This window comes from Hordeum vulgare, chromosome 2H (assembly GCF_904849725.1).
Source record: "Hordeum vulgare subsp. vulgare chromosome 2H, MorexV3_pseudomolecules_assembly, whole genome shotgun sequence".
Lineage (NCBI taxonomy): Eukaryota > Viridiplantae > Streptophyta > Magnoliopsida > Poales > Poaceae > Hordeum > Hordeum vulgare.
The window spans coordinates 308,673,840-308,683,196 of record NC_058519.1 but is presented as its reverse complement, the minus strand read 5'-3'; positions in this window follow the sequence as shown (position 1 = coordinate 308,683,196).

Below are 9,357 nucleotides of genomic sequence, written 5' to 3'. Positions count from 1 at the left end.
CCCCCGACTATAGTCGGTAACTTGTAAACCCTAGGGTCCCTGGTGTCTATATAAACCAGAGACCCCTATCCATGTAGAGGAGGCTGAATCATCTAGGGTTTAGCATATACGATCTCGAGGTAGATCTACTCTGTAATCATCTTCGTCAATACAATTAAGCAGGCCGTAGGGTGTTACCTCCATAAGAGGGCCCGAACCTGGGTAAACCGTTGTCTCCCCCCTATTCCTACAACCCATCGATCAAAGGTCCACGGTTCGGTACCCCTACCTGAGATCTGCCACTTTTGACACCGACATTGGTGCTTTCCTTGAGAGTTCCACTACGGGATCGCCAAAAGGTTCGATGGCACGTCTCGTGATCAGTGAGGAGGTCCACAACAGGGACTTGTTCGTCCCCGGACAAATTTTCGTGTTCGAAAGCATCGTTTTGCACGCCGATCCGGCTGGCTACCTTGGTCAGATCAGAAATTTTGCCCCCGATCTGGAAGTCAGGTTCGGGAGCCTAGAGTTCATCGCCAGCCCCTAGGGAGACCCTGTGTTAATAGGGCTTTCTGCTCCATTGAAGGAGCGCACAAACCTCGACACTTTGTCCTGTGAGACCGTGAATCCAATCATCGAGGCAAACTACATCCCTGATCCGGCCTTAAAGCCCAACAAGCTCGGGGCGTCCGAACTCGTGTCAGCCGGGATCTCCCCAAGGGCGATCTCAAGTATCGTCGATATATCGGGGACACCAGCTGACCCCGAGCACACAAGCGGCGCAAGCGTGGCTGAAACCCCAACATTGCACAGGTTACTCGACCAGATCCAAGCTTTGGGCATGACTAATGATCACGGCACGATCTATGATCGGATCGGGATCAGACCTGACGACAAGGAAACCCACATCCCGCCCATCACATATCTGGTTAGTACTATCAAATGCCCAGTCGAGGGCTCCTCGTACCAATCATCGGAACTAAGAACGGTATGCATCCCAGTCACCGACTGCCCAGACAAACTCATCGACCTGGATCTTTTATTAGCTCCAGGAACGATTCAGGGCCGATGGCTGGTTCGATACGCGGTCCCATCAAGGACGCAACGACCGAACTCATGAGAGCCCAACCAACGAGAATCAAAAAATTAAACCCACCCGCCACCCAACTTGAACATCCCTTGAGAGCAGGGTATGGTTCAAACCCGCACGTGGTCATTCAAAGAACGGGTTAGTCGGTGCACCACTTTTGGGCGAGATATCTCCTTCTTCAAAAGAAGGGAGGATGCAACGACCATGCGATAATAGGTGCCTTTCGGACACATTGTCGGGACGAGGACATTCTCAACGCCCTAGACCATCGGCGAGTTCAAACCTTCAGGGAACTATCGAACCTGGTACTCAAGTACTGCACCATGAAGAGCACCTGACAAATGCAGAAGATGTGCATCGAGCCTAATTACATCGAGCACGACACCCGAATTCAGAGAAGGCAATCACCGCATTTACGGGACAGGCTACCTCCGAACACGCGGAAAAGATAAACAAGTCAAAATCAAGGGACAAATCAATCCTCGACACACTACTAGATAAACCATGCCCCCATACACTTTGTCCCACGGGACACACTTTCACACACAACCTTCGAGCCTGTTGGTTGTCCGACAAGTCGCGGAAAGTGGGGAAGTAATCCTCCAGATGTTAAGACACGAAGGGCCAGGGGCACCGCCGAGCAACACTACACAGATCCTAAGGATCTAAGAAACATTCTCCTCGGTAAGCCAATGAAAGAGAGCCTTTTGATATCTCAATCAAATCAACCATGTAGTGCAGACAAACCCCTGGTCAAACATACCTATTACCTTCGACCAAGATGACGAGACGGTAACGGACACTGGCTGGACAACTTCCGCCCTAGTTCTGAACCCCATCATAGACGGCTTCATACTAAGCAAAGTACTCATGGATGGGGGCAGTGGCCTTAACCTCATTTATGAGTATACGTTGGATAAAATGCAATTCGACCAATCTCGGATCAAGCAAAGCTCAACCATCTTCTGAGGCATTGTCCCCGACAAAGAGGCACGCTACATAAGCATCATAATAGACGACGTCGCATTCGGTACCCCCGATAACTACTGATCCAAGAAGCTCTTGTTCCACATTGTGCCACTCTAGAGTGGTTACCACACCCTATTAGGACGGGAGGCCTTCACAAGATTCCAGCCCATACCACACTACATGTATATGAAGCTGAAGCTGCTAGGGACAAATGGTATAATCACAATCGAAAGTGATCCTCACAGGGCGCTCCGAGCCGAAAATAAGACAACATCCCTAGCCTTGGAGGTATTGGCCGAAACCTTGGACGCAGAAGAACTAATAGCCCTACGGGCCGTGGTGGACAGAGATGAAGTATTCATCGGCAAGCGACCGAAATCTACGTCTTTCAAGCCAGCGGACTAAACCATCGAATTCCACATACATCCAACAGACCCCATCAAAACCGCAACGATTGGAGCCCACCTGGAACCCGTAGTAGACGAAGCACTACGCGCCTTCCTATGCGAGAACTGGGATATATTTTCCTGGCATCCCTCAGATATGCGAGGGATCCCTAGGGAGCTGGCCGAGCACAACCTGAACATAATAGCAGGTTTTAAGCCAGTTAAACAAACCTTGTGACAATTTTCTTAACCTAAGCGTCAAACCATGCGGGAAGAACTATCCAAGTTATTGGAGGTCGGGTTCATCAGGGACATCAAACACCGTGACTGGGTGGCAAATTTGGTCATGGTACCAAAGAAGGATAAATCCTGGCTGCTACACGTCGATTTTAAAGATCTTAATAAAGCATGCACAAATGACCCTTTTCCCTTATCCCGAATAGATCACATCATCGATGCAACAGCCGGACACGACTCCATGTGCTTCCTCGATGCCTATCCAAATACCATCAGATCGAAATGAAGGAATCCCATCAGGCAGCAACTACCTTCATAACCCCATACGGAGCGTTATGCTTTTAACACAATGCCTTTAGGGTTGAAAAATGCAGGCACCACTTACCAGCGCATGATCTAAACATGTCTGAAAAAACAAACGACAAAACCATGGATGCATACATGGATGCATACGTGGATGATGTAGTCTTCAAGACCCGCCACGTCAGCCAACTGGTAGATGATCTTAGAGAAACGTTTGCCAGCCTACGGGCATACGACATATGGCTTAATCCAGACAAATGCGTCTTTGGAGTCCGAGCCGGCAAACTCCTTGGGATTATAGTGTCACAACGTGGAATTGAGGCCAATCTGGCCAAAATCCAAGCTCTGTCCACACTCGCTATCCCAAGAGAGCTACCTCACGTCCAAAAATTGGCAAGCTGCATGGCGGCTTTAAGCCGGATCATCTCTCGCCTTGGTGAGAAGGCCCGCTCGCTCTACATGTTACTGAAGAAGACTAAAAACTTCAAATGGACCAAGGAGGCCACGACGGCCCTCGAGGAAATCAAAACGCTACTGGCCAACAACCCTATACTCACCGCACCTTACCCAGGGGAACCGATGCTGCTATACATCGCAACCACTAATCAAGTGGTCAGGGCGGTCCTCGTCGTAGAACGAGAAGCTTGTTGGAATTATGCCCTAGAGGAAATAATATATATAGTTATTATTATAATTCCTGTATCAAGATAATCTTTTTTATCCATGCTATAATTGTATTGAATAAAGACTTGTATACATGTGTGGATACATAGACAAAACACTGTCCCTAGCCAGCCTCTAGTTGGCTAGCCAGTTGATCAAAGATAGTCAGGGTCTTCTGATTATGAACAAGGTGTTGTTGCTTGATAACTGGATCACATCATTAGGAGAATCACGTGATGGGCTAGACCCAAACTAATAGACGTAGAATGTTGATCGTGTCATTTTGTTGCTACTGTTTTCTGCGTGTCAAGTATTTGTTCCTATGACCATGAGATCATATAACTCACTAACACCAGAGGAATGCTTTGTGTGTATCAAACGTCGCAACCTAACTGGGTGACTATAAAGATGCTCTACAGGTATCTCCGAAGGTGTTCGTTGAGTTAGTATGGATCGAGACTGGGATTTGTCACTCCGTGTGACGGAGAGGTATCTCGGGGCCCACTCGGTAATACAACATCACACACAAGCCTTGCAAGCAATGTGACTTAGTGTAAGTTGCGGGATCTTGTATTACGGAACGAGTAAAGAGACTTGCCGGTAAACGAGATTGAAATAGGTATGCGGATACTAACGATCGAATCTCGGGCAAGTAACATACCGAAGGACAAAGGGAATGACATACGGGATTATATGAATCCTTGGCACTGAGGTTCAAACGATAAGATCTTCGTAGAATATGTAGGATCCAATATGGGCATCCAGGTCCCGCTATTGGATATTGACCGAGGAGTCTCTCAGGTCATGTCTACATAGTTCTCGAACCCGCAGGGTCTGCACACTTAAGGTTCGACGTTGTTTTATGCGTATTTGAGTTATATGGTTGGTTACCGAATGTTGTTCGGGGTCACGGATGAGATCACGGACGTCATGAGGGTTTCCGGAATGGTCCAGAAATGAAGATTGATATATAGGATGACCTCATTTGATTACCGGAAGGTTTTCGGAGTTACCGGGAATGACGAATGGGTTCCGGGTGTTCACGGGGGGGGGGGGGGGGGGGGCAACCCTCCCCAGGGAAGCCCATAGGACTTGGGGGTGGCGCACCAGCCCTTAGTGGGCTGGTGGGAAAGCCCAAGAAGGCCCTATGCGCCATAGGAAGAAAATCAAAGAGAAAAGAAAAAAAAGAGGAGGTGGGAAAAGGGGGAAGGACTCCTCCTTCCAAACCTAGTTGGACTCGGTTTGGAAGGGGAGGGTTGCCCCCCTTGGCTCGGCCGAACCCCTTGGGGAGGGTTACCCCAAGGCAAGGCTCCCCCTCTTCCCCCTATATATACGGAGGTTTTAGGGCTGATTTGAGACAACTTTGCCACGGCAGCCCGACCACATATCTCCACGGTTTTACCTCTAGATCGCGTTTCTGCGGAGCTCGGGCGGAGCCCTGCTGAGATTAGATCACCACCAACCTCCGGAGCGCCGTCATGCTGCCGGAGAACTCATCTACCTCTCCGTATCTCTTGCTAGATCAAGAAGGCCGAGATCATCGTCGAGTTGTACGTGTGCTGAACGCGGAGGTGCCGTCCGTTCGGCACTAGATCATGGGACTGATCGCGGGACGGTTCGCGGGACGTATCGAGGGACGTGAGGACGTTCCACTACATCAACCGCGTTCACTAACGCTTCTGCTGTGCGGTCTACAAGGGTACGTAGATCGAATACCCCCTCTCATAGATGGACATCACCATGATAGGCCTTCGTGCGCGTAGGAAATTTTTTGTTTCCCATGCGACCTTCCCCAACAGTGGTATCAGAGCTAGGTTCATGCATAGATGTCTTCTCGAGTAGAACACAAAAGTTTTTGTGGGCGGTGATGTGCGTTTTGCTGCCCTCCTTAGTCTTTTCTTGATTCCGCGGTATTGTTGGATTGAAGCGGCTTGGACCGACATTACTCGTACGCTTACGAGAGACTGGTTTCATCGCTACGAGTAACCCCGTTGCTCAAAGATGACTGGCAAGTGTCAGTTTCTCCAACTTTAGTTGAATCGGATTTGACCGAGGAGGTCCTTGTATATGGTTAAATAGAAATTCATATATCACCGTTGTGGTGTTTGCGTAAGTAAGATGCGATCCTACTAGATACCCATGGTCACCACGTAAAACATGCAACAACAAAATTAGAGGACGTCTAACTTGATTTTGCAGGGTATGCTTGTGATGTGATATGGCCAATGATGTGATGTGATATATTGGATGTATAAGATGATCATGTTGTAATATATAATATCGACTTGCACGTCGATGGTACGGCAACCGGCAGGAGCCATAGGGTTGTCTTTAAACTAACGTTTGTGCTTGCAGATGCGTTTACTATTTTGCTAGGATGTAGCTTTAGTAGTAATAGCATGAGTAGCACGACAACCCCGATGGCGACACGTTGATGGAGATCATGGTGTGGCGCCGGTGACAAGAAGATCGTGCCAGTGCTTTGGTGATGGAGATCAAGGAGCACGTGAAGATGGCCATATCATGTCACTTATTGATTGCATGTGATGTTAATCCTTTTATGCACCTTATTTTGCTTAGAACGACGGTAGCATTATAAGGTGATCTCTCACTAAAATTTCAAGACAAAATTGTGTTCTCCCCGACTGTGCACCGTTGCTACAGTTCGTCGTTTCGAGACACCACGTGATGATTGGGTGTGATAGACTCAACGTTCACATACAACGGGTGCAAAACAGTTGCACACGCGGAACACTCGGGTTAAGCTTGACGAGCCTAGCATGTGCAGACATGGCCTCGGAACACATGAGACCGAAAGGTCGATCATGAATCATATAGATGATATGATTAGCATAGGGATACTTACCACTGAAACTATACTCAACTCACGTGATGATCGGACTTGAGCTAGTGTAAGTGGATCATGAACCACTCAAATGACTAGAGAGATGTACTTTTTGAGTGGGAGTTTAGCGAGTAATTTGATTAAGTTAAACTCTAATTATCTTGAACATAGTCTAAGTCCACTTTGAAAATATTTGTGTTGTAGATCATGGCTCACGCGACAGTCACCCTGAATTTTAATACGTTCCTAGAGAAAGCTAAGTGGAAAGATGATGGAAGCAACTTTGTAGACTGGGCTCATAATCTTAAGCTAATCTTACAAGCTGGGAAGAAGGATTATGTCCTTAATGCTGCGCTAGGTGATGAACCACCCGCTACGGCTGACCAGGATGTTAAGAACGCTTGGTTAACACGTAAGGAGGACTACTCAGTAGTTCAATGTGCAGTCTTGTATGGCTTAGAACCGGGACTTCAACGTCGCTTTGAGCGTCATGGAGCATTTAAGATGTTCCAGGAGTTGAAGTTCATCTTTCAGAAGAACGCCCGGATCGAGAGGTATGAGACCTCCGATAAATACTATGCTTGCAAGATGGAGGAGAACTCGTCTGTCAGTGAACATGTGCTCAAAATGTCTGGGTACTTAAACCGTCTAGCTGAGCTGGGGATTGAACTCCCGCAAGAGGCTATCACTGACAGAATCCTTCAATCACTGCCGCCAAGCTATAAAGGCTTTGTGTTGAACTACAACATGCAAGGGATGAACAAGTCACCCGGCGAGTTGTTTGCGATGCTGAGAGTCGCAGAGTCTGAACTCCGTAAAGATCATCAAGTGTTGATGGTGAATAAGACCACTAGTTTCAAGAGAAACGGCAAAGGCAAGAAGGGTAATTCAAAGAAGAGCGGCAAGCCTGTTGCCAATCCGACGAAGAAACCCAAAGCTGGACCTAAGCCTGAAACAGAGTGTTACTATTGCAAGGGTATGGGTCACTGGAAGCGCAACTGCCCCAAGTATCTGGCTGATAAGAAGGCGGCCAAAGAAAAATCAGGTATATTTGATATACATGTTATTGATGTGTACTTAACCGGCTCTCGTAGTAGTGCCTGGGTATTCGATACCGGTTCTGTTGCTCATATTTGCAACTCGAAACAGGAACTGTGGAATAGACGAAGGCTGGCGAAAGATGAAGTGACGATGCGCGTAGGAAATGGTTCCAAGGTTGATGCAATCGCCGTCAGCACAGTTTCACTTCAGTTACCATCAGGATTAGTTATGAACTTGAATCATTGTTATTTAGTGCCTGCGTTGAGCATGAACATTATATCTGGATCTTGTTTATTGCGAGATGGTTACTCTTTTAAGTCAAAGAATAATGGTTGTTCTATTTCTATGAGTAACATCTTTTATGGTCATGCACCCAATGTGAGAGGATTGTTCATATTGAATCTTGATAGTGATACACACATACATAACATTGAGACCAAAAGAGTTAGAGTTAACAATGATAGCGCCATATTCTTATGGCACTGCCGCTTAGGTCATATTGGTGTAAAGCGCATGAAGAAACTCCAGGCTGATGGACTTCTGGAGTCACTTGACTTTGATTCACTTGACACGTGCGAACCATGCCTCGTGGGCAACATGACTAAAACTCCGTTCTCCGGAACAATGGAGCGTGCAAGTGACTTGTTGGAAATCATACATACCGATGTGTGCGGTCCGATGAGCGTAGAGGTACGCGGCGGATATCGTTATTTTCTCACCTTCACTGACGATTTGAGTAGATATCGTTATGTCTACTTAATGAAGCACAAGTCTGAAACAATTGAAAAGTTCAAGAAATTTCAGAGTGAAGTTGAAAATCATCGTAACAAGAAGATCAAGTTCCTACGGTCTGATCGTGGGGTTGAATATCTGAGTTTCGAGTTTGGTGCTCACTTAAGACAATGTGGAATTGTTTCACAGTTGACACCGCCTGGAACACCACAGCGTAATGGTGTGTCCGAACGTCGTAATCGTACTTTATTAGAGATGGTGCAATCTGTGATGTCTCTTACCGATTTGCCGTTATCGCTTTGGGGTAATGCCTTAGAAATAGCTGCATTCACTTTAAATAGGGCACCATCAAAATCCGTTGAGACGACACCATACGAATTGTGGTATGGCAAAAGGCCAAAGTTGTTGTTTCTTAAAGTTTGGGGATGTGATGCTTATGTCAAAAAGCTTCAGCCTGAAAAGCTGGAACCCAAAGCGGAAAAGTGCATCTTCATAGGTTACCCAAAAGAGACAGTTGGGTACACCTTCTATCTCAAATCCGAGGGCAAAGTGTTTGTTGCTAAAAACGGAGCTTTTCTCGAGAAGGAGTTTCTCTCGAGAGAATTGAGTGGGAGGAAGATAGAACTTGGTGAGGTTGTCGGACCTCTCATCCCTCTAGATGGTGGCGCAGGGCAAGGGGGAACCTCTGTCATTGCAACGCCGGTTGAGGAGGAAGTTAATGATGATGATCATGAAACTCCGGTTCAAGTTCCTGTCGAACCGCGCAGGTCGACGAGACCACGTGCTGCTCCAGAGTGGTACGGTAATCTCGTTTTGTCAATCATGTTGTTAGACAACAATGAACCTGCAAGTTATAAAGAAGCAATGGTGGGCCCAGATTCCAACAAATGGCTAGAAGCCATGAAGTCCGAGATAGGATCCATGTATGAGAACAAAGTATGGACTTTGGAAGTACTACCTGAGGGCCGCAAGGCTATTCAGAACAAATGGATCTTTAAGAGGAAGACGGACGCTGACGGCAATGTGACCGTTTATAAAGCTCGACTTGTGGCAAAGGGTTTTTCACAAGTTCAAGGAGTTGACTACGATGAGACATTCTCACCCGTAGTGAT